Raw genomic sequence first — 26,899 nt, forward strand, 5'->3', positions numbered from 1 at the left:
AAATGCAAATTCACTTGCAAGACAGTGAGATATCATTGAATGTTTTAACTGTATGAGAAACTTGACAAACGGTCTAGTAGTGACTGTACATTTGTATGAAGTTCTTTTTGTGCAACAACAGTGTTGGTACAGTTTTTGGGTTATACTATTTTGCATCTGTGTGGTGTTCTAACTGCTGCTTGATGTGCACTGACGTCTGTTTCAGCTTGGCATAAGTTATCTATAATGCAAATGCAGTAACTGAACTGATTTGCAAAGTCAAAGAAAGTCAAACGAAAAAACACAAGACAGTCAAACGCAAGGCATGCACAAAGTGAAGACAAGGTGGAGAATACGAGTAAACATGGATGAAACGTGACAGTGATATACGCTATTTTGAACTAAAACAGTAGACATTTGGGCCCTGATGTACAGCAGCAAGAAGTGTTACTTATCAAATGTGGCAAAACACAGGATAAAGCTGGTGGTTCCTGTCAGTCCAGTCACTTTTGGATGAGGTGAAACTTAATCAGCGTTGGAAGTTGCAGAGGGATCCTGCAGTTCTGTTGAAGTTCCTCTCCTTGAGTGCAAAAACAGAAAATATCCGTAATGAATGTTTGCTGTCTTGCTTGCCAAAATAGTGTCTCCTTATTTGCACATTAATCTTTATTTTTAGCTCATAAGTACTAAGCTGCATGTTCAAAGTGTTAAGAATTTGGTCTGAGTCATGAAACTAATTGTGTAAAGCAACACGGTCATATGTTCCGTTAACCATTTAGTTTTTAGGAGTTAATTGGATGGTGGGGGAGGTTGTTGACACAAAACTGACAAATAAAGTGGATTTTATGTGTGACGGACAGCCTGTGTGTCCTCAGGATCAATATACAGCTTGTTAGTGAAGGCTCCTCCTAATGAAACACCATTTGTTAAACTGTCATTTACAGTGTTAATAACCTATTATAATAATACAGTGAACTGTTCTAGCTTAAACCTGTTTTAGAAAAGAAAAAAATAAATGTTTGAGTGATATTTATTTAATTGTTCTATGTAACATATGATTAAGGCTATATATCAATTCTTATGATTTGAACTATTATATTCTTTCAAATCGTACAATTGCTCACTTTTATGCACTCAGAGGTTTTTCTGCTGCAGCTTTGCTTGTTCTTGACCAGTAGCTTATGACGGTTAACTTTAGCAGTCTTTAGGTAATATAGCTACATACCAGCCATTACAGTCTTTTATCTCACTTTATTACTGTTCTTCACTTGTTCTACCTATAGACTGTATAAATAAAATAGTCTTCATGACGTTGCCCATTAGGTTTATGAAGAGCCGGCGTCGCCATCTTGGCAGTTCTGACTTCGCCAGCTTCCGGCTAATCCAAAAATGGGCAAAGATTTGGAGCTGGGGTGGAGCTGAGGCGGGCTCACCGAAGTCTGGTTATTGAAAACAGCCGCCTGTGTCAGTACCCACCTGTAAATCACACCCTTAATTATGACATCGCTAAAAATACCTGCAATAGAGCAAGAAGCACAAGGCAATTAGTAATAACTTTTTGTTTTTACTGTAATAATTACATTTGTGACTACAATGTTAGTGAGCACTGATAGATTGCCCAAACTGTAAAAAATATAACCCAAGTTTTTCTATTTAAACTGGTGTAACAGGGAGCATGGACAAAATATTATTATGGCCCCACAAAAGTTGGTCTATCTAAGGTTATATAAGCCTACTGAAATATTATCTACTGCTATCCAAAACACTGTTTTAATCATATATAGAGTGTATAATACGGAGATTTAAATACTGTAAAGGAGACACAAAAGTATAGTGAAAGTATAATATCTTGAAACAATACAGATGCAGAGCTCAATAAAAAAAGAGTTGTTTGTTAACCTCCAGCGTCTATATGATTGACAGAAAGCCTCAGAAGCAAACAAACACCTTTTCTTTCAGTGTGAGTCAGTGTGAGGCAGACAGGTGTTCTTACACCAACTTGCTATCATGCATCACACATCAGTCAGTCATTCAGCTAGCCAGCAGGTCATCCAGCCAGTCAGTCAGTGTTTCATCTGCTCAGCCAGTAGGTTCGTGATTCAGCCAACCAAGCAGCCAGCCTGGCAGAGAGCAGCAGAGGAAAGCATAAATAAAACATACTGTACAAGTGAAGGCTTTAGAAGTATCGAGCTCTTCGGTTCCCCTGTGCACCAGACAACTAATTTTCTCTCTCTTCTCTCAATTTTTCCTCTTTCAGACAACTTACTCTCACTGCATCACTTTATCATCGCTCCTCTCTGTCTCCTTATTATGCATCTAATGTACAGTATCTTTACAGCTTTGAAGTCAGAGATTAGTGTATAATATTTGTTAATTTCTTATTTTTTTTTAAACTACTATCAATTCTGCAATCTAATTTTCTGTCATTGCATATTTTACAATCCAGCTCATACACTGGAAACAGCCATTTTCCACTTGAGGTTCACTGGGTTCAGTGTGTCGTGTTACTCCATTTTCTCCTCGGCTGCCATCTCTATTTATTTTACCGCCTTCAGTGGAAAACGTCGTCTCTTGTCCCTCTGCCTGTTACACACACACACACACACACACACACACACACACACACACACACACACACACACACACACACACACACACACACACACACACACACACACACTTCCTCTCGGCTTCCTCTCTCTGATGAGCCGTTAAAAAGCTGTGCAGCTCTACATATGTGCCCCGGCACAAGGTGCAGTATACTGTGGCGACTATAGCAACTTATGAGTTATAGCCCTGCAAAAGAGCCTGGGGCTGGAACACACTCAAAGGAAGGCGAGGGGGTTGGGTGTCTTCCGTCGGTGGTGTACTTAAGGAGGTGACACAGCACTGTGTTTGTGTGAGTGTGTGTAAGTACAGAGTGTAACATTACCCTGTGGACCCCCATGCCTCCTATTTCCCATGTCCTATATGACAGTGTTGATTGATTTGTGAAAGTTAATGAACAGGTGAAAACACGTCCTCCCACCACAGCTCACAGTAATGTAGATTTTTTTTTATACAAGACAAAGTGATATTACAGTTGTAGGAGACGTCCATACCTTCTATCAGAGCTGTTTTTAAGTCTTTTGAAGTCTCAAGTCTAAGAAATGTGACTTAAATGTCATATCAGGTCCATCAATCCCTGAAAATGAAAAGGGTGGAAACAGGATGTAATGGGTTCAGTAACACTGAAACAATCAATGAATCCAATAAATTAAACTTAAAAAACGAGTGAATTTATGCAGTATTTTAAGTATTGATATAATTCCAGTTTGTTTCATTGAATAATTTTCTTTACTTTATGTCATTACAAAAATGTAAGCGCCACTGTGCTATAATGCTTTAGATTTTAAAATATTTGTTCTTATTTCAGTTTAAAAATCATCATATGCCCAAGAATGCATCCAAATAATTCTTAATGATCCCCCAAAGATTTGATTTTAGTCACATTAACACATTTTAAATGTTAAAAAAGTGTAATAAACTTACAAGTTTTGAATTCAATTAACTGAATGGAATTGGTACAATTGACCTAATTTACGCAGTATCTTAAGAATAAATACTGAGTTTCTTTTACTCAAATATGTTTCATGCCTAAATTGGTGAGTTAATAAACTTAAATGGTTTAAGGCAATTGGTTTCCTCAAAAAGTTCAAGTTGAACTAACTTATTGGGTTTTTCAGTGTACAAATAAAGAATCAGAGTTTCCGAATGTGTCAAGTAGTTCAATGAGAATGCTAAAAAAGAAGGTGCAGCAGTGCAAGAAGCCCCACATTGAGTTTGGAACATTGTGTTTCTGTGTCTCTGCTATAATAATTAGTTTATGAGGGATCAGACTGGTGATGGGAATTCTGGCTCTTTTTACTGAACCACATCATTTGGCTCAACTCAGCAATAAGAGTCTGCTCCCAAATGGCTCTTCATTCAGTACCAGTTCTGGCTTTCACAATTCTGCCAAGTTTAGCCATGTTTTGACTGGTTGGTATGTGTGCACATATAGGCTATACTTAATTATTCCATGTAATTATGTCAAACCTTAATTTCCAGAATACCACATTATGTTTGGTAAAAAACAAACAAACATCAAACACTATTGCAAACATGTACATGTACTTGAACACTTTATATTGAAATATGTTCTGTATGCTGTCGACCAGTACAAGATATGAATGTCTCACCATACTTAATGTTATTACCAAAGTGAGATGTTTCTGGATTGTATTTAACAAATGTTTTATAGGAACATAATATTATTCTGTCTAGTATTGAAAAAGTATATATATAGTGAAAAAATGAGCATTACTCAGCTCTACTCAACTTAATTTGAAGTTTGCTTAAGTTTTAATAGTCAGATTGCACTCTGAGGATTATGAAGCACAGTGTCCTGGCTGTCACATTGGTGACAGGTATGTTACACTTATTTCACACAGTCCATTCAGCAGTTAAGCTCATTTATCATCAAGCTGTTGGAGCATTTACACAAAAAGATATTATTGATATTTTTATCACTAATTCCTCACACAGTAGGCGGCCGCCCCCTCAGACGTCTTCTTTAAAACATAAACAAAAGATGTGGCTTAAAAAATAGGCTATTTCTAACAAATGGTACAATAGACAAGTGAAAACATAAATAATCCTAAATATTTAACAAAAACAAAAAGGAGCTCTTAAAATAACTACAAGCAGGAACTAGCACATAAATAAATGATTTATGTGTCAAAATCATTTTCACGGCTGCAGGGAGGAAAATAGACGGTATGCCGGATATGAAGAGGGGAAACTATTAGGATACTCATTTATGTGTATAGATAATTAATTTTATAATGAAAGGCTAATTCCTTTAATCTGAATTTAGAGTTTTTTCCACTTAATTCTGCTACCGGCAGCTGCAACTGAAAGTGTGCATTAGGCTATGTTATTAATTATTTAGCACACTTGACAGTTTGGCAGAGCTCCAAAAGGTGAAACTACACACAATAAGGCATTTATCAACATTTACAGGTCACCAAGTCAAGTCTCATCAGCTTTTTGCCTTCCGTAAGGCATTCAGGTCTCATGTAGCCTGCATCGGGTCTTATAGCAGACGAGTCAAAGTCGAGTCGCAAGTTTACAGCTCTGCCTCCTCCCTATCACTTTCTGAACAATTAAAAACACAATAGCATTAGAGTTATTTTTTGTTGTGCTCTCCAGGAAAAAGCTAGAAACACAGATGGTTTCAAGTATTTTACGTCAGCTAGCTCGCAAGACTTGGCTACAGACAGGCATTCATTTCTAGTCTTGTGTCTGTTTACCTGACGAATGTAAGGCTGACCTTCTACCTTTAGCTCTGTTTTGGACTAACTCCTGAATAAAATATTTAGGTCTTTAGCTGCTAGATGTTTGACTTTCTGTATTGTGCTTTATTGTGTCACAACATATTGTGCCAAAGCATGTAACAGACCTGCTGATCCACTAGAGGATACCGAGTCAGTGTCTCAGTACAGATCGATAAAGTCTGCATTTGGTTGGAGGCAGGGTTGATGGATGGTTGAAATTTGTCAGGTTTTTTATTTTTTTTTTGCTAAACCTAACCAAGAAGTTTTGTTGCCTAAACCTAATTAAACTGTAAATGTAACCAGACATTGAATGAGCGCGTGTTGAAAATGTGACACTGCCACGCCTGGCGAGGCAAAACGTGACTTTGGCTCGGTGGCTAGCCGCGTGTATTTGGCGTGCTGTCGGGTTGGCTGAACAGGTAGCATATGGTGGGTTTATCTTGGCTGCTGATGACGAAAGTTGATCGGTGCAGTGAGACTGAACTAAACACCAAAACCAAATCAATGGGCTGAAAGCGGCTCGGCTCTGTAGAGCTGCAGAGATGGGTGATCATATATCTCTGTGGGTTCATTACCAGGAGCAGACCTTTCACATTACAGAGTAATTTAATTCATTGTTCATGTCATTTTATTGATTATTGACAGTTTAGGCAATTTACCTTCCAGGTAATTGTGGAATCACATTAATTACTTATGTGTGTCTATGTTATTACAGTGAGAAGTTTGTGATTCTTTGAGCAGCTTTAAATTTGACTCTTTCCACCTGGTCAATCAGGTGTGTTTAGGGAACAACTGCGTACTATAACAGACCCCTGTTCTACCAGAATCATACTCTGACACAGTCAGTACTATGAAGTGTTGTTCTGTGGAAGTAAGTTATGTAAAATAGGAAGATGGGAACGAGGAAACTTTTGATGATGTAACTGGGTGGTAAAGGAGGCAGAAGAGTACTGAAAGCAGCAACTAAACATCACCTGACTCTCCTCTCCTCTCCTCTCCTCTCCTCTCCTCTCCTCTGCTGTTCTTAATGCCATTACCAACTAGGACTGAAGTGGACCGCAGTGGACATGGTGGACAGCATTGAGGAGTTGAGAAAGAGGGGGGGAAAGACCTGGCACTTGTGGCGAAAAGTCGACCAAATAATGAAAATACAGAATTGATAATTATCACGCTGTAGGCGTTCGCAAACCTCACTTGAGAAAGAGAAAAACTTTGTTGCTGGATTACCATGCAAACATTTGGAAAATGAATGACCCACACACACACAAAGACAGGGAGGGGGAGAGAGTGTTCGGACAAAAGGTGAGCACGGTTTACCGATCTTACCCCTTCCATTCATCTATCCCTCCCTTTATCACCCCCCTCCACCGACCCCTCCGTCCGCGCTGTCATTCTCTCTGTCCCCTATGTGCTCTTGCCTTTGTCTGGGTTTGGCCAGAGTCTGGCGGACCCAGACAAAAGAATGCTGCCTGTCATGGAGAAAGAGCAAAGGTCTTGGCTCTCCGGAGGGGAGGCGGGGGGCGGAGGGGTGGCCGGGTGTCAGGGTTGGAAAGGCATTGTCAAAGCTGTGGCTATCCATTGTTGTTTCTGGGCTTGCTCTCCTCCGACGCCTACCTCTGCCGTCTCTTCTGTCTCCGATTTCTCTCTCTGTCCACCTTTTTCCCTAGGCCTTAGCCTTTTCCGGGGCGAGGGATAGGAACGTAGAGAAAGGGGAAATGCGACAGATGTCTGGCATGGACCTGTTCGGCCATTTAGCGGCATGGGTTGCTTCCAGCTCAGTGGCGTCCTGCGCTATCTGCTCCTCCTCTTTTGGTGCCGGTTGGTAATACCCCAGGGGAGTTGCTGATACCTGCAGTGAGGGTGCGAACTTTGGGGCAGTTTGGTGTTGCTGCCCCAGTCTCTTTTCATCCACCTGCTGACACAAACTTGCATCAAGGATGATTAAGTCTTTCTGGAGTGTGTTTCCTTGTTTTGGAGTTTGTGTAGCTTTGTGTAAAGTAACAAAATGCATTTATTCAAGTACTTAAGTACAATATTGAGGTACATTTCAGAAGGAAATATTGTACTTTTTACTTCACTACATTTATCTGACAGTCTGTTACTTTTAGATTAAGATTTTACATGAAAACATATTATAATATTGTATAATACAACACATTGTTACATATTAAATCAGTGCTTCCAGACCTTTGTGGTTACTTCAGCAACAATCTAATAATATAATGACAATAAGCATGGTAAAATATGAGTGACAGGGGACATTTAAGTAATTTTACTTGTGATACTTTAAGTAAATTTTGTTCATAATACTTCTAGTAGGGTTTTGAATGCATGACTTGTACTTGCGTTGGTACTTCTACCTAAGTAAAGAACTGAATTCTTCTTCCACCACTGAATATTTTTGGTTTTGTCGCAGTTGCCACCGCCAAGATTTTAGAGGTCAGAAGTTTCCCACACACCTGAGAAATGTACTATAGCCACCTACTGTGCCAAACTCTGTTAAATATTTTGATAAAAAAGAAATCTGTTATTTTTCCGGTAAATTCTACCTCCAAAGTTAGAAAAGCCCAAGGTCCACTTACTAGCTTTCTTTTTTAACATCTTTTAAAATTTAGCTTTATTTTCCTACTGTACATGTTACTGTATTTCCTGGTGCCAGCTATGTATTTTGTGGTGCATAATACTAAATTCCTACCATTTTAATTAATATATTTTAACTTTTTTTCTTTTGGTCCAAAAAGACTCAGATTACTTCTAGGAAAATCTCACTCTTACAAAAACCCACAATGTGCAATATGTGTGTAATCACACAATGTAAATTTCCAGTAATACGAAATGTGAATTCACAGCAGATGAAAGACCAGTTTTTTTGTGTGTGTTTTATTTTAAATGTTCTCCATAGAAGTTGCTTTACTTTGACAAGGTTGCAGCAACATGACTTCCTGCTGTCAGTGCGCGTTTGTGCAATTGTCTTTCAATATGAACAGTTTGGGTGAATCCTGGTCAAATGTCGCTTGCCCTGCTGTCAAATGACAGTCAGCTCTCAAAGGCAAAAGTTCAAACCATGACTCAGCCTCTCTCTGATTTGACTGCAGACTAACAAACCGGAGTTGACACCTGATTTCAAACTGCAGCTGATCTGCTCTCTGTTCGAGTGATTAGCTGAATATTGAAGCTGAAGCTGTTCCCACACATTGATGCTACTGAGAAATAAAAGGCCACATTAAACACGTGGAATATGGAGGCCAAAGGGTTCAGATTTTAATCAAACCAAAGAGCCTCACATCCCTAAACTTTAGTCTGATGTTGTTGCTTCTGCATATTTTGCTCTTTTGTGGCGAGTGTTGCTATGCAGCAGTCTGGGGACAAATTGATTATTCAGTCCGGAGCCCAGACAGCCAATTGTCTCCTGCTCTGCTTTGATTCGCTGAAATGTCACTTTGACTGATGCCAGCGGTGATAATTTCCTCAATGGCACAGTAAACACTAAATATTTACTGAGTCTCAACAGTCACCGGCTAAATCTGATTTAAATGGTAATATTTGTATCAAAGTGCTCTGGAAAATAACTGGCCGGCACATCGTGGCATACAAATGGAAAAACTGCCTCTGTTTAATAGTTTCTTAATCTCATGTGGATGTGTCTGGGAGAAAATCCTCAGCTTTAACCTGGCAGAACTGTCTGATGACACTGGTTCTGAGAGCTACTTTATTTTCTGTATTGTTACAAATTAAAAGCTCTGACAGCATTGATTTTCCTTTTTAATCAGCAATTTCAGGACGGATATCAAATGTCCCATTTCATTTATTATCACATATTATATACGAATACTTAAGACTTGATGATTTTTAGAGCTTTCTAAACGCCTCAGTGTCTGTCCGTCAGCAGTCTGCATGCATTACTGTCTGTACTGTAGTTTCTCTGTTGTACCAGCAGATGGGGAAAGGAAACGTCTTCATGGGATGAATGAAAGTGTGTGCAGGAGCACAGTGGGAGATGATTGCAGGGCTCACAGTGCTGTGACCGCTTGCTTTGCTGCTGTGTGATGGGACAAATCTTTTGTCGGTGTATGCTGAACTCAGAATTAAGGATATTTGGATCTATAAAAATGCATCCGTTGTTTTAATTGATCTGTTGTTGTGATTCAGCTGCTGCAGATCATTTAGTAATGTTTCCAGTAAAGTAAAAGCAGAAAATTAATATAGCTTTTTGCTTTTGTTGTAACTAGTAAAATACTCACAATTATTTTTTAAATCATTGTTTTGTATGATAAATATTTAATCGCAAATAGTTTCTACACAAAACATTAATGATTTTTAAAAGTAAAAAATAGCTTTTCTTTCTTGTGGACTTTTTATTTTAAATGTAAATACAATTTAGATTAAATAAAATCTATTGTACTCATTTAAATTATAATTGACAAGAATTCAAATTACAGCAATCTGAAAAAGTTTTTTAGCTTCTTTCTAAACAATCAGAGAAAAACTATTGACTTTAAAGTTGCAAAGTTTTTACAATAAAGAGCTGCATGTAATCAGGAATCTGACAGACTCACTGTGACTAAAACACAATACTGTAATTGTCATGTATTTAATATTTTTTAATGTCCTTAATTAAATCAAAATGTGAGTCTGCTTTTGAAAGTATTGTTAATTATTCTTGATTAAATTCTTATTAAATGTCAGGTTCTTCTGGTTATACTATACAGGTTATATAAAAAAAAATTACTCTCATTTCTGGTCTTTTTCCTTTTATTTTAAAAGCTCCAGGCCTCAAATTCCCTCAATAAAAACTTTATAGAATTTAGATTTAATAATTCCCTGAGTGATACAAGATTTTAGCTTTGATCCTGTGATGTGGATGACGGCCCTCCGTTATTGTAGGTGGATGAAGTTTAAGGTTGATTTAAGTAGCGTCGGGTGAGGTGGGGGGGCACCTTGGAATCAAGTTACTCCGCCGCTTTAAAAACGAACTATAGATACAGGATAAGCGACACACACACTCTCGCTCCCTCACACACACACACCCTCACTGAAAGGAGTGTCTCTGGGAGATGATTTCCTTCCCTGTGCGTCGTCCCCCTCGCAACCCTCCCTACCCACCGCGGCACCCCTCGGCCCCCGCCCCCCTCCCTCCCTCCTCCTCTCTGCTACGCAGTGTAAACACAGTGTTCCAGAGGAATGTTGGACTCCCTGACCTCCACTGCAGTTCACTCGGTTCAGCCTGGCCGCGCTGTGCTCCAGCATCAGCAGCAGCAGCAGACCCCCACCTCCCTTACCGTCCCCCCTCCAGAGCCCCTTCACTCCGCTCTCTCTAGTTTTCCCCGCCTTGCCTAGCTCCTTCTCTTCGTCTCGCCTCTCTCCTCCTCTTCTTCCTCCTCTTTTTTTCTTACCCCCCTTTTTCTTTTCCTGTCCTTGTGCCCTCACCCCCTCCCCCCAACCCCAGCCTCTTTTTTCTTTCACCTTGTTCTCTCCTTTCTCCCCTTTATCTTTACTTCCTCGCTACCCCCTCACCTCTATTTCTCTCTGTCCCTGTTCCTGTTGTCGTTTACCTCGCAGTCATTTCGCGGTGTAGCGTTGGATTGTGTCTCTTTTCTGTCTTTCTCTTTATGTCTGGTTCACTTCACTGACTTGATTGACACATCAGAACCTAAACATGATCTGGACTGAGAACCTGTAGCGGCAGTGAAACCAGCAGGTAAAAGTGTGACAGAATGTAGTAGGCAACCTTCTTCTACATGCATGTTAAATGCACTCACATTTCCTGTGTGCCAAATGCACACACCTTGCTCAGGCGCCATTGTGTGCAAAGCCTTGCACATGCACAGCCCACCTCTGAACATCGAGCCCACCCTCCCGCCCCACTTTACTCCACTACTCCACTACTCCACCTCCCCCCACCCCCACCCTCCCCACCTCAGCCCACAGTGGACTGCGGTTCCTAGAAACAGGATACCAAGAGCCAGAGGCTTTAGTGTCTCTGCGCTGCGAGGTGTCTAAGGGAACAGAAAGCAATGGGTTACAAGTGCATCTGGCCGCTCGTCGGTTTGATTACCGAGGTGACAAGATGGCCAGAACAGACATGTGCTGCCTGCAGTTTTCCCTGACTGTGGCATTTTTAACCGAGGTTCAGGGGGTTTAATAGCCGCAGGATAGAGCAGATTATAAATACATGCAGCCGGTCATCGCAGGTCGCGCTGGATGCAAACGTCTGGGGGAATCAGAGACTGTTTGTGTGTTTGTAATAGATGCTGCCAGTGCTGCAGGGGGCTACACGAGGGCAGACGCATCCCCGGCCGGCGAATCAGCCGGCCAGTTTTATAGCCAGTCAGCCAGTCTGTCAGGCTGCCAGCTAACCCGACTGGCAGGGTCAGCAGCCAGCCGGCAGATAAGCACAGATAGCATGAATATAGATAGATCTGAGGAGAGAGCACTTATGTGTGTGTGTGTGTTATGTCTGTGTGTGTGTGTAGAGGGGCTCTTTTAGGTCATGGCTGGCCATTTTTAGAATACAAACCAAATCCACTCACATTCAGAAAGCACGAGTGCAGATTCGTGCATTTTCATTTGAATGGACGGTTTTACATCTTTTCATAAATTTGAGTCAGGATTCAGCACACTGCAGAAATACTCTGTTACAAGCAAACGTCCTGCATTCAAAATCCTACTGAAGTAAAAGTACAAAATGTTTTGTAAGTAAAAGTATGTCATTGTCATTGTCATCTATTATTGTGAGATTATTATTACTGATACATGCAAGCAGTACTTTAATGTTACTGTACTGTTTTAACCCATTATAATGTATCATTTATTAATACTAGTACAATATTTACCTCTGAAATGCAGTATAAAGTAGCATGAAATGGAAATACTCAAGTACCTCCAAGCTGTAGTTATGTACAGTAGGTGAGTCCATCAAAATTAAAACCCATCGCACAACTCTTCTCCAGCACTCCATCCTTTATTCACCTCACAAAACCCAAACAAAGGAAAACAGAACATTTTTGATGTTAAAAAGAAACTCCAGTTGCAATCATCCTGTCTCTTCTTTTGAATATATATAAGAGAGGGAGAGATTTAGAGTAGTTGCCTATTAAGAGGGAGGCGTTCTGGATTTCTAAACTGGGCACTTTAAGCCCGAGAGGGTTTATTGAGGAACTATTTAGAAAATATATTTTTGTAGTCTACTGGATTATATGTGTTCTCAAATTACAACTTAATTTTTGTATTATTATTATTTTTTTATTAAGCTCAACAACAGACTGACTTAGAATTTGGCTCAAAATCGCTGTTTTTCTTTGTATGTACCACGTCACAACTAGGTACCAGTGACTTGTTTTGACCCAGTGTTATTTTTTATATACATATTACTGTTGGGTTTTCTGCCCAAACTGATTATGTTGATCAGACACAATAAACTGAAGTTTTAAAATGACCCAAATTTATTTATTTATTTAAGTTGTACAAAACAATGTGAATATGAAATTGAAAACTGCAAAGGATACACCTATTATTAACAATCAGTAACAACTTTAAAATGTCTATTTAAGAGGATAACACTGGGTCAAAACAACCCTGAGTAGTACCAATGGGTACATATTGTGCTATATTGACCCAAAATGGGTAATATTTGAGCACACAGTGACTTTAAGTGTGTGTTATACTGTGTTTTGAAAAATAAGGTTAAAAAAGAATACAGAAATACAAAAACTTGCTGCTTTTTATCGAACAATGGATAATCAACATTAATATCCAACAATGCACTCTAAAAACAAATGTTTTGGCTTGACAACAAAAATCAATGCAACAGTTTGCATCACTCTTTTTAAATTATGGTAGCTTCTAATGAAATTATGTTCAACTAGTGTACTACATTGAGTGAGGGAAATTAGCTTTTCCTCTACTGTCAAAGGTTTTTTAATTATCACTTACTTAAGTTTTTAGGCTACTCATAAAATTAACTTGATCCAACTAGTTTTTCCACGTTATTCATGTCAAACACAACTCATCAAAATAATGTTTACAACTTAAAAGATTTATCTAAATAAATAAATTAGAACATTTATCTTGAAGCCATACATTTAGTTAAGTGGTGAAAATAGGTCCACTGAATTACTTTATTTACTATTTGAATTACTCTGAATTACTTTTTAGAGTGTGGGTTCAGATAAAATACTTTCAAAATGCAAAAAAAAATCTAAAAAGATGGTTGTAACATTAAATATTTTGCATTTTTTGGTCATTTACAGTATTTCTCTTAAATTTTTGTATCCACTGGTGAGTCCTATGGTCATCGTAATGTTTTTTACTATAACTATGGTGATCTCTGACCTCTATAGGTCACATGAATAATAAACTAGACTGTGTACTGTACTGATTACTAAACGAGAGGTTATCAACTCACTTTTGACCAAAACTCATCAACACAGATTCCACTGTCTGCACACACTTTTTTTAGTTTAGATTGTCTGGTCATTCAACACAAATCCAATTTACTGAGTCAGTGTTGTTGGACTTTAAAGTTTTCCATCCTCTTCCTCATCATCATCTGCATCATCAGCCTGACTTAATTCCTCTCGTGATCCTCCCTCCATTAACATTAACCTTCACTGGAGCTCTTCCCTGTCTGTCTGTATGTCTGTGTGCTGGCGGCTCTTCCTTCCTGCCTCCTCCTCAGCGAATTGAGGCCATCCCTGCGTTCTGCCCTGGCTGCTTTTATTTGCTTACATAAATCCCAGACGCCGTGTAATCAGCCAGTTGCTATATATGTAATTATGTATTCATTTTGCCTTAGATTGTGATCCTCGTGCTGTATAGCTGCGAGCGCGGGAGGATTGACAATTACTCAGGTGGCGTGATTGTTGCACACAGATAATGAAAGCGATGCTGGTGGAAGAACATGTGGCTGCCTGCTCATTATGCTGACAGGAAAGAGGAACTTGGCTGACCTCTGCTGGGCTCTGACAGGCAGTGTTGCAGATTTGATCATGGTTAATGATTTGATCCAGGATGTATATGTGTGCTCGAGGTTTCCTCTGGCTCCTATTAACTGCAGAATGGCTTTAGGGATCATTAGAGAGTCAGTGCTGCGTGATGCTGCTGTCCAGCAAAGAGCATCAGTAAATGTGGAGTCATTTTTGTGATTAAAAAAATGCACTGTTCTGACATATTCCTCAGATTACAAACATTATGAAAATGCATGTTTGTTTGACCCCGAATGACCAGACGTTTATTGCTGTGAATGTATAATTGAATTGTATAATGGGCAACTCTGTAGCAGTCATAACAATGGCGGCGAGAGGCGAAAGCTATGATTTAGAAAAAAATGCACATTTTCTAATTGGGGTTTTGAATTGAACCCCGATGACTGACCACACACATAAGAAAGAGAGGCAGAATCTGAAGTGAGAGACATCACTGAGAGGGGGAGAGAAGAACGATGGAGTGAAAGCAAGCGAGAGAGTGAGTGAGTGAGAGAGAGAGGGAAGCAGATGGCTGGAAATATAGCCTGCTAAATTATTCATCTAGGCTGGAGTCTGGAGATAGATAGATGGATAGGAGCTGGCATGGACACTTTTATTAGGATTCCAAGAGCTGCGAGGAGAGTGGTTCAAAACACAGTGATTGTCTTTTGAGACTAAGAAAAGTAATTGCATCAGGTCTGGGAACAGCTATTTGCTGGAGGAATTAAATCTCATGTATTAAATTAAACTGCGAAATAATGACAGATACGTGCATATGCCTAACTTGTGGAGCATTAGAAGAAGTTTTAGCCACCCAGAGATGTGATTGTTTCAGCTGCAGTAATTTATTCCCTAAAGCCAGTGCCTGCAGAGTGTAATAATTAAGAAAAAACAGGATAAAAGTCTTAAACAAATGTCCTAGTCCTTAATTTTGACTATCATTGGTATTGTATGAGGTGATTCAGTAGGCTTCATATTGTCTGGAAAAGCATAAAAATAAATTCTAGCCACACACAGATTAGAATATTTCAACTGCTGGGATGCATTTCCTAAAGCCAATGCTTGCAGAGTGGAACAATTAAGAAAAACCTGAAGAAAAATCTTTAACAAATGCCTCTAGTCATTCATTTTGACTCCGCATGAGGTGATTCAGGACTCTGCGTGTTGTCTGAAAAGACCGACTATCCCAGCCACCCGACAGTTCGGGTTTCAGAAAAAAGCCGTCTCAACAGTGAGGTAGAATAAAAATGAAAAACGGTTAATAGGGGAAACAAGCCGCTTCGTAAAATAAGATTTGTGGTAGGCATGTGTGGTGAACGTCTGCTGCGGGAAGTCCAGGGGTCCTTGAGTGGGTTTCAAGGTGTCCGAGCGTACTGACGAATGGCTGAAGTTCATATAATTCACCAGAATGTCTTCCTCTGAAGAGGATTTAAACATTTTACTATTCTAACTGTTGTAATTTCCAATCTGAACACTGCTTTCAGACATGTATCGAAAATATTTGCATTGTAAACCTTTCTTTGCCTCAAGATAGGTGTTGTTTGCTTTATTCCCCCCTTGCTTCAACATACAGAGACAGTAAATATCCTTGCTCCATTTTTTATTTTTCCACTCAGCTTTGTGCATCATGTGCATCATATATGGCTCTCCCAGATCCACAGACACACACAGACACAGATGCACGCACACTCCTGAGTGGAGGGCTCCGGGGAAATAGAGCAGAGAGGAAGCTACGTGCCTTCGCCAAGCAAGGGCTGTCTGGTGTCATGGCAACCGGTGCAGATTACCCCACCCTCCATCAGTCAGAGAGAGAGGAGAGGAGAGGAGAGGAGAGAGGGATGGGCACACACACACACACACACACACACACACACACACACACACACACACACACACACACACACATGAATGTATGGAGACACACATGGAATTGTTACACAACATCCAAAATGCTCTTATAGGGTTTTAAATGATTTGACGTTCGAAGTAATCCATTTTAAAATGCAACATTGTCTCCTCTGCATCAGCGATAGTGTCTCCAGCCACAGCAGTAAGCAGGAAAAACCTGAATCGACAGGCGGGCGAAGGGAGGCGGCGGAGGTAGAATGGAAGCGAGAAACAAAATGAGGGAGGGAGGGAGAGAGTGGTGCAGGGAGAGGTTGAGATGTGTGGAGGGGCCATAAACATATAGTAGAGCTAAATACGTCTGGGGGATATACTGTTATTAAAAGCAGTGAGGTTATCCAACGAGCAGCTTTACGGCGGGGGCGGACAGTTCGCAACATGCTAACGCGTCTCACGCTGCCAGAGTCCTATTGAAGTGAATTTAGAGGGAGACAATATTCTCTGAAAGTGTGCATGTGTGTAGGTTAGTGTTGCAGCCCGAGAGGAGGGATGCTGGGCAGGAGGAGAGCAGGGGCAGTGATGCATGGACGAGCTGACAGCAAGAGAGGGGGAAGAGAGGGGGAAGAGAGGGGGAAGAAGAGGAGAGGAGATAATATTAGAGTCTGCATGAGGGTAGAACAGGGCAGTTTGAGATTTTTGTAGCAAGACAGAAAGATAGGGTGTGGAAGAGATAAATGGCACCAGCATGAGGAGAGGAGAAAAAAGAGGTAGAGAGAGGGAGGGAGGGAGGGGAGAAAGGAGGGAGGAGGGGGGCTGAGGCCATTTGAGGATATCGCCTCCTAAATTGACTGCGGCACAGCCATCGTCCACAGTTACATCACAGCTGAGCTCAAACTCAGGATGAACCTCTCTCTCTGTGCCTCTTTGTCTCTGCCGACCTTACACCGCTTCAAAGCCAACTTCTGACCGTATGGCAATTAATCAGAGTAGACTGAGCACGTGCGATGGGATGTATCATATTTTAACGGGATACGTGGGCTGCGACTGAAACCCCGAGCAGTCATTTCCTCGTCACCGTCTTTCGTCTTTGTGCTGAAGTCGTTGTCGGCAGCAGCAACGTGGTTGTAATCGGCCTCATTAAGGTTCTTGTACACATTGTAAACAGCACAGCACTCATCTGAAAGGCTGTCTCCTCCACTGTGATTATAAATCAATTAGCATCACTGCTATGACCGTGGTTATCAACCGCTGCACACAAAGTAACTCTGTCTCAAATGAAATATCCACTCAGGGTCAGCGGGCCTGTGACTGAGCACGAGTCAGAACAATATTTGTTTTTTTACAACCTTTATTTATGCAGTGAAATCTGATTAAACGCCCTGCTCTTTTCCAGATTCATCCTGCTCAACACTCCTATAACCGCACATATTCACTCCGGGTTCTGCCCAGTAGAACCACAGCCTGTAGCAGGTGTGAAGGGGCAGTTGGGGGTTCAGAGCCCTGCTGAAGGGAACAGCATAACAGTACTAATTTACCTTCATAGAACATACTTATAGCTAATATGGGTATTTGAGTCCACTTAGCTCTATCTGTACCTAGGCCTTACAATTACATACAATTCAATATATTGCGATAAATCGTAAATCGTGATATGTTGTGTCTCATCCAGTCCCATCCAACATCATAGCCTCAGTTTGCATTTACAACACTGCTATCTAGAGGTTGGGGGTTTGAACACAAAAGTCAATACACTGTTTTTGAGAATCAACGCAATATCACAAAACAAAATTTCTTCTTATTTCCAGCATATGTTGAATGTCTTTCTCCGGCTTTGCCTTCACTATGAAAGCTTCATTTGTAAAGATGAACTTTTTACCACAACTCAGGCTATCTTCCTATACTGTGTGGAACTCATTGGCTGTGTGGCACTTAAAACTTAAAGTTATTTCCATGACTTGATGGATGTAACTGATAGTGTAAACACTGAATTTCATAATGACTTTGAAGAAGAAACTGTATTTAATTGATCGGTCACATCTGGCTGATACCCGATCCAGCAGATCTGGCCACTGTGTCCCTACTTCTTTGTAGCCACAGACCTGTCTCATATTCATATTTTACCCGATTTTCACTTCATATAAATGATCATTCTGCATTTTGATATATATAAGGAAACAGCAGGTCAGGTGCAAATTCAGTGCACAATGCGATCGTAACGCAATCAAATTGACCAGACCACATCTGGCACATTTGTCTTGCTCACATTGTGATCAGATCTCAGTCAGGTTTAAATGCAGTCTGTACTATTGGCCAAATTCTTCCAGCCAACTAGTGGAAAAGGTCTCCCAGGGCTAGTCTAATCTTGCACTGCTACAAACAATGAACTACTGCGCCAGTAAGAATTGTCTCATTCCTCCCACTATTGGTGCCAACTGTACATCTTTATGCTTGACTATGATCCAGCCACAGATTTGTAGTATTATGATTTAATACATTAATTCAGTTTCAAATTGCTATACAAATACAAAACTGGAATTATGAAGGTCTTACAACTAGATTTGGACACACTTAGACCCTGTCAAGATAACGTGTCGAAGCAGGAGTCACCTTAAGGCCTTTATCATGAATTGTTGACACACAATGGAGATTTTTAAGATCCCTGGACTTCAGGGACCTGTAGCAGTTGCCTGTTTGGCTGGTTGGTAATCCAGCCCGGGCAACTCATTAAGGTTCTTTTACACATTGTAGGGATCCCTTGAGAATATCCCACATCGACTCTTTTTACTTGGGATGTAGCATTCTTTGCCCACATCTCTGCCTACCTAGGGTCCATATTGTGATCCAATCACAGAATCAAAAGAATGGCAACACTTAAAACACCACTAATGCATTCAATTCAGGTGCTTTGGTGGTTGTAACATAAGACCAACAACGTCTGTCAATTAAAACGAGTACATCAGCAAAAAGAAGAAAATGAAAGAGACAGTTGGTATGAAAAGTAGCACCTTTTGTTGTTTTTTTTACTCATTAATCACACAGAAACTGTGTTCAGGTCACGTTTATATTTAAACATGCATTCAAGTACAATCATTAGAATATTCCTCCCAGCTGGCTCAGTTATAATGTCTGTGATTATGTAGATATTAACCTGTCTTGTCTCTTCCTCTCCTCAGGAGTTGCCAGGAGAGCAGACTGGGACGTGCAGATGACACCTGGCAGTAATCTGTAAGTACTGACAAGCCATATAAGTACTGCACATAGTTAAGTAGAGTTTGAGGTTTTGGGAGGACGGACTGGTAGTGGTCTGCTTGATGTGTTACAGTGTCCCATGCCCAGACTGATGTGGAAGGAAAGCATTTTACAGTAAAAGCACATTCAGGCTCAGTACCGTATGTCATTCCAAGACTCCAGAGAAAATTTCCCTTATTAAAATGCTTTATTTGCAACTGACACTTTATCCTCCTCAGTGCTGCAGTGGACATGTCCCATAAGCCTCCCCTGCTGTCTCTGCCTTTGATGTGCCAACAGGACACTGTTTGAAATCCTGTGCAGATGCACAGTTTGCACAGGATTTCAAAGGTCCTCTGGTCATTCTGAGCACTGGCAGAACTGAGAGAGATGAGTGTCAAACACGTCAGGTTCCTCTGTCCTCTCACTTTCTGTCTCTGTCCCTGTGTGATGCAGCTGTTAGCGTTCTGTGGTCATCACCCTATAAATACAGCAGCTGACTGACGGACTCTGCAGCAGCTGTCTGCTGCCCCTGGAACATGGACACATAATGTACACACAGATACAAATGTGCAGAAACACATGCGGTGTGTTTGTTGTTGTTGTAAAAGACTGATTTGAGTGGGAAGAGAGCCAACACTAGAATATTTCCTTTCTTTCTTTGTACATAATTTCTGTAATACAGTCTGTATAACAATCATAGTTTCTCCTGTTTTATCGTCGAATCCAATTCACTATATTCTTGAGTTAAAAGAATTATGGGATTATTCGGGCTAGTATAAGTACATAAAATCCATCACACTCATTTAATCAATAGCCAGTTGCTTATCTTTTATGGCTGTCGGAAGTCCAATTCTGTGATTTTCGATTATTTTATGCCTTGCTTTTTTATTTTTGGTGTGAAGAGAAAAGTCCATATGTAAGTCTTAAAGGTCCAGTGTGTAACATTTAGGAGGATCTATTGTCAGAATTGTAAGAATTGATTTGTTGTGAATTTTGTTACCTTAGAATGAGCTGTTTGTATCTACAGAGGGAGTGAGTCCACCATGTTGAACTGGCATGTTTCTACAGTAGCCAAGAATGGACAAACCAAACACTGGCTGTGGATAGGGCCTTTTCCGTTTTTTGCAAGTTTCGCAACCACGCACTTAGTTGATTCAAGGGGTTTTAGTTGGATACAGTTTGCAATCTCTCCACTAGATACCACTAAAGCTTATAACACTAGTCCTTTAAAGCTGCAGAAAGTATAAGTGAACTATAAAAATAACTTCTTGTCATATTTGCTGTAACGTTCACTATATCACTATATCTCATTCCCAGGTTGTCAAATATGAACAGTTTGGGTTGGTGTCCTGGGGATGAGAATGAACGATCAACTATCTTGCTTGGCTCTGATTGGTTGTTTTTGTTCAGGCCCCTCCCAATAGGAGGAGCCAGAGGAGCCTGATTGTTTCACAGATTATCTGTCTCATGTACTACTGTCAGGATATAGTGAAAGTTTCAGCAAATATGACAAAAAATATTTTTATAAAAATTACCTACTGCAGCTTTAAGTATCCTTGAGAAAATATGTGTTCTTGCTATGGTGGAAAGGTGTTTTTAAAATAAATCAAATTGGACAAAATAACAATTTTACTGCAAGCTATTCTTCAAATCTCCACCAAAGAACTACAAACAATAACAATGCAATAAAAAAGACAAATACCAACTTGATATATAAGCAAAAACATTTTGAAATGGATTAGATGTGCGCAGATAAATGCATCCCTCCTCTGTCTACCACACATGACAGCAGAAAGTGGCAGTGAAACAATGATGCGGATGTTGAGGATCCCACATTTATCCTCCCTATTCAGCACTGCAGCAGCTGCACAGACATAAGGAGAGGCATCATTACAGCGAACCAAGGCCTGTTAATAGGCCCACGACGTGGGGGGCCTGCCGGCTCTGCACGAGGCTCATGAGAGGGGAGAGGAGAGGATGGCGGGGGAGCAAGGGGAGGTCAGGGGTTAGGGAGGAGGACAAGACGTGGGAGGAGTGTTTGAGACAGGAGGAGAAGGGCGGGGAGGGAGAGAGGGAGAATGAGTGGAAATGTGTACAGTAGAGGGTATTTTTACCGTTCCCAAATGGAAGAGCATGAATGGATGTGGGATTGCTTGCCAATTGGCTGTAACCCAGCAAACATTTAGATGATGAATAGATGTAGATTTGATGGCAGCCGCATTGAAAATCTGCAGAGGTATACGATCAAAATGAAAGCTGTGATCTCAGCATCCACTACTAGCTACTATCAAAGTAGTTTATCCAGACACACAACCAGTTTCTGCTGCCTCCAGGTGGCCAGAAAATCATCTATTGTAGGTTTTACCTGAAATTATTACCTGTATTTGGGATACCTCATTTGAACAAAAGCGTCAAAGGAATAAATATAAATGTAAAACCCTCAGCCACAGTTGGCTGGTGATATACCATATTCTTCTTATAATTAGTGTATATCCAAAGCCTAGTGTATCTTCTTTCTCTGTGCCATAGGAAATTAAATATACAAAATTTTATTTGAGAGATATATATACAAATAAAAACTAATGGACTCAAGGATAATTAGACCCTATTCAAAAGAACAGCCACATGCAGAGAGAGAACAGCAACACAGGCAGCAGCATGATGCTCAACCAATTAATGACGTCTAGAAAAGCAGTAATAATCTATCTCCAATTCATACTGACACAGACAGGACCCTTTCTGTCCTGATGAGACTGAATATTATGTGGACCCAGCCTGACTTGATACTGGGATTAGTGGTCAGGGTTGGGTCTTGAACTGAGTGGACTCATGATGACCTGTACTGCTGCTGTAAATACTTACTAGAGCACCAAACGCACTACTTGCAGTGTTTTGGTGTCTGACATAAGCCTCCAAACACATGGGTCTATGAATCAAACTGGCTGCATCGTATTTCATTGTGTTACTGTCACCGGTACCTGAAGCAACACGCCAACATCAGCGTGACTCAGTGCTATATTTCTTGTCTGACACTGTGGGCCCCACTCATACAAAATTTAGACAACTGCACCACCTGTCTACACCCTAGCAACATGAAAACACTTCATATTCATGTATTTTAAGCCCTATTATTATTCCTTTGTCTTACTTCAATTTGGAGGATAATCATGCTCTAAGTTTTGGAACTACAGTTCCCATAATTTGGGGCCTATGGGTGATGTAAACAGGAAGTATAATGTTGCCACTGATTCAGTGAATTAACTGTAGGCTACATCTTTTTGAACCTATATTTGTTTACATTTTTACAAACTGAAACCATTAAAGCATGCAGAATTAGCTATTAGCACTTCCTATTTGCAGTGCACCCATAGACATTAAAAGGTTTCGTTTGTATTGTTAATAAAAAGGGGATGGAAAATGCTATGACACAGCCTGATGGAAGCAGGGGATGTTTAAAACAGATACAGTGTGTATTACCTGCAATCTTTTGTAATGTCAGGACTTACTACACAGAGTTTTTAACTGGTTATGAAACTGTCTCAATTTAATACTGATGCCTCTCTATGACCTATTTCTATACAGTTATCCTTAATGCCACCAATGGGTGGGATCCGGTTAGATCCCCCTTGAAATCCATGAAACGATGTGGTGGAGACACTACCGCCACAAAAGTTTGTTGTAGAGGTACGAATCTGTTTCCTCTTTACAACTTATAAAATGTTTTACCATATGAGAGTATAGTATTATAATGATAACTTAATTCAACACATACTCTTTTTTTTTTTACCACAATTTACATTTTGAATGCAATAGTTTTTTTTTATTGTCATGCAATGATGTTTTAGATTTTTACTGGGCCATATATAGCAGTTGTGTTTCATGCATCTGGCAGCCTCTGCAGTCTGTTTGTGCGTGCTATCTGAGCCTTGTCTTGACCTTCAGAAAGCCCCGCCATGCCTCCTCGCCACACTCGCAGCCGTTCTCCTATTGTGAGAAGTTGAGCGTTCGCCTCTGCAGAGGAAAGGTGGAGCTCTGGGCGTGGCCTGCAGACATTTTGGGGGAAAGAACGTGATTTGCAAAGGAAAACGCGCACAGCCTGTATTTGTGTGTATATGTGTGTGCGTGTCTTTTCTCCTGTTAGTCCCGGCTGTCTGAAGGTCATGCCATCCCCATGCTCAGCTTCATGGAGAGCTGCCAATGCTGACGGCTGCTGCTGCTGCTGCTGCTGCTGCTGCTGCTGCTGCACTGTGTGTCTGGCACATGCTTCCCCCACTGCAGGGCATTGATTAAGTGGCACAGCTATGCCTCACCTGCTGGAACCAGCCAATACCAATACAGCAGATGCTCCAGCCAGCCAATGCCAAACCAGGGAAAGGCTCAGAGAGGCTAGAGACAAACCGGCAGCCAGCAGACAAGTGTTTTTTTCTTTTCCTCTGGTGAAAAAACAAAGAAAGTATCATGAAGGAGGAGAAGAAGAAAGAATGATAAGATGGAGGGCGAGGGAAGGACGGGGGAGAACTGTAGAGAATATGATGGGAAGAGTGAAGGGTAATGAAGCACAGGGAGATGGATGATGGAGAAGAGAGAGGGACAATGGCTGTGAAAGAGGGACATATTGAAAGAGAGAGATAGGAAGGAAGAAAGAAAGTGAAAAAAAACAGCTTTTGAAATAGTGTCAGGGACGAGCAGACTTGAGGGAAATGGGCGAGGAGACTGTATTCGTGATCACACACACACACAGCACACACAAATATTTTGAGCTTTTTCAGGGTGCTTTAATGAAGCTGTCAAGATGAAAAATGAGCTAGTCAAATCTAATAACTCGAGAAGTTAAGAAGCAAACTTTTCATGCAGAGCTGTGGAGGAAAGTGGATTCAGTGCTGATGAGCGCGAGCAGAGCAGACGTACGGTATTTGTCAAGAGCTGAAACATTGATTGCATTGCTTCAGTGCAGTAAAAGTATGAAAGGGATTCACCAAACCACGGATTGCTTTCCAAACTATTAGGCACGATTTGACGTAGAACCCTGTGATCATGCAAACAATAATTTGCACAATTGAATGATAGACTGAGTTTGTGTTTCTCTTCACCAGGCTAATGTAAGTCCAATATTCACTTTTTTTGCTCTGTTTTTGGTCTCCGTCGACTCCTGAGAGGAAAATTTGGCTCTTTATGTGCTAAATGCTGCACTGTGTTCACAGGCTACTCTCTAATTTTGGTGTTGAGCAGGTAGTTTTATCAGAGTTTCCTGCTGGGCTATAGATGGGATTGAGGAGAGCAGAGTCTGGGCTGCAAAACAAAACAGTACGCTGAGAGACACTAAAGTGATACTGGAGTAGAGGACATTTTAGGCCACACAAAACAATGCTGATTAATCCTATCACTGGCAGGTAAACTTCTCTGTATTTTGTGGTACCAGAGATTTTAATTGTGGTGTCTGTGGCCTTTTTTGGCACAATAATTTTAATTATTTATTTATTTTATTTATTTATTAAGTGTGGCATTGTGGTCGTCCCAATGGCAGTTTGTCGGCGCATGTTATGTTCTGCAAGTTGAGCTGTTCTCATTGGCTGCGCAGTTTTGACTCGTCTGTAGCAGGAAACAATGACGGCACGCCTGGTCACACATGTTCTTGTATTCCAGATAAACAGTACACTAAAATATGTTTCTGAAACAATTTTAGGTGAGAAATAGTCAACGCAGTAACAGAAGTTTGATCTGAGTTTGGTGCGTTGAGCTGGACCGACTCACTGAGAGTGACCTGTCAATCACTATGAAGCCACACCCTAAAGCATACCCTGCTTTATTGTCTATTTTACTCTAAATGGGACCAGAATTTACTAAATGAACATCATGCTGTATGGAAGAAGACTTGGAACTAGAGATTGAGACCATAAACACATTAAGAAACTGTTTACTGAGCTTATAAATCAAGTGAGAAGTAGGATAATTTCTCCATAAGATTGAATGGTGTCTGTATTTTGTTGCAGCCATTTGAGCTCTCCCTACTGGCCATTACATAGAATCCAGGTTTAAGACACTTCCATGTTTGCTTCACTTGACAGACCTGGAAGCTCTGTTCATTATATATACTGGCAATGCTCTATAGCTAGCTAACATTAACTAGTAAAGATGATTAGGCAGCAAAACATCCTTTACTTCATCATTCACTCCTCTGACAGTTTCTTGTAATGCAAAGAAACACTACAAAGGCAACCAATAAAACAAAACCATAAAAACTATAATGATTAAGTTATTATTGTCATTTTGGGAAACATCCTTGTTCACTTTCTTGCTGAGAGTTAGGGGATATTAGCTTAACTTAGCATAAAGACTGGGAGCAGGGTGGAGTTCTAAATTTCACTACTTTTCGTGGATCCCATTTTTTAAATCCATATATACATAGAGAAATGTGAAAAAGACGTGTTTACTTGGCAACCTCAAGGTGTTGACAACCATGCAACGCTCCAGAAATGAAAATGAAATGAAATGAAATGAAAAAAGAGCAACTGCTGGGCTGAGAGGATTCATCGTGTTTTCAAGTTTAAAGACCATAGTCAGCAATGTTGTTCAACACATTAATACTCATGTCATGATAAAATATTGTGTTCACATGAAATGCAATCATGCATTTCATCATGAATCATGTCCGTTTCATTGTTTCCTGTGAATCCCTCGTGCAAAGGCAGATTCCACTAGTAATGATAACTACTATAGAGAGGTAGTTACAGAATGCAGATGCATTGAACATCTACTGCTAAATAAATAATATTCATAAATGGTTAAACTTGAACATCAGAGCTTGCATATAAACACAGTATGATTGCCAGTACAATTTAAACTGAACGAGTGCCAGTCTTCAGCAATAAAATGATAATCACCCAATAATAATTAGGTCCAACTGTTTAATTTTAATGGCCTGTCTCTGTCTGTCTGACCTTCACCATCTTCCTCACGTCTCAGACACTGGAGCTGCCTGCTGAGGGTGGATGCAGAGTTGATGTGTGTGTCTGTGTGTTAGAGTGTGAATGTGTGTGTGCACCTTTGGTTTGATGCATATGGGTTTGTTGCTTGTGTGTTTGTGTGGGCGGGTGTGAATGCATTCAAGCAAATGCCACTGAGTGTCAAATAAGTTAATTACAGAAGAACGGCTGCCCAGAGCCAGGGTTTCTGTGTATTTTAAAGTGTGTGTGTGTGTGTGTGTGTGTGTATGTGTGTGTGTGCACGACCATGTTAGACTTTTATTTTATTTTATATGTATATAAGTGCAGGCACCTCTATAAACATGTATACATGCATAGTAGATTGTTTTCTTGGGTTTCTATTTAAAAAATAAAGAGACTGTGTGTGAATGGGGTGGGGCAAGCAGCAGAAGAAAAAGACAGACAGAGGACCAGACAGAGTCAGACAGACAGTCAGACAGAGAGGCGTTACCTCACACTCTTGTTTTAAATGTTCTTTCTTTGATTGTCAGTAACTCACATTCCCAGATGTATTATCCCATCTATATTATTAGTAATAGCT

General features: G+C 40.4%; 2 long non-coding RNA genes across 5 annotated transcripts in view; one reads left to right on the top strand and one right to left on the bottom strand.

The window, feature by feature from the left end:
- The window catches only part of LOC127362277 (uncharacterized), a 107,027-nt gene that overhangs the window by 20,841 nt on the left and 59,287 nt on the right, over positions 1–26,899 (top strand). For all 4 annotated transcript variants that reach the window (XR_007884416.1, XR_007884417.1, XR_007884415.1 and 1 more), the window contains exon 2: positions 19,318–19,369. This is a non-coding gene — a long non-coding RNA (uncharacterized LOC127362277). The remainder of the gene's footprint in view (positions 1–19,317; positions 19,370–26,899) is intronic.
- The window catches only part of LOC127362278 (uncharacterized), a 38,084-nt gene continuing 34,433 nt past the window's right edge, over positions 23,249–26,899 (bottom strand). The window contains exon 6 of the long non-coding RNA XR_007884418.1: positions 23,249–23,808. This is a non-coding gene — a long non-coding RNA (uncharacterized LOC127362278). The remainder of the gene's footprint in view (positions 23,809–26,899) is intronic.

This window comes from Dicentrarchus labrax, unplaced genomic scaffold, assembly GCF_905237075.1.
Source record: "Dicentrarchus labrax unplaced genomic scaffold, dlabrax2021, whole genome shotgun sequence".
Taxonomy (NCBI): domain Eukaryota; kingdom Metazoa; phylum Chordata; class Actinopteri; family Moronidae; genus Dicentrarchus; species Dicentrarchus labrax.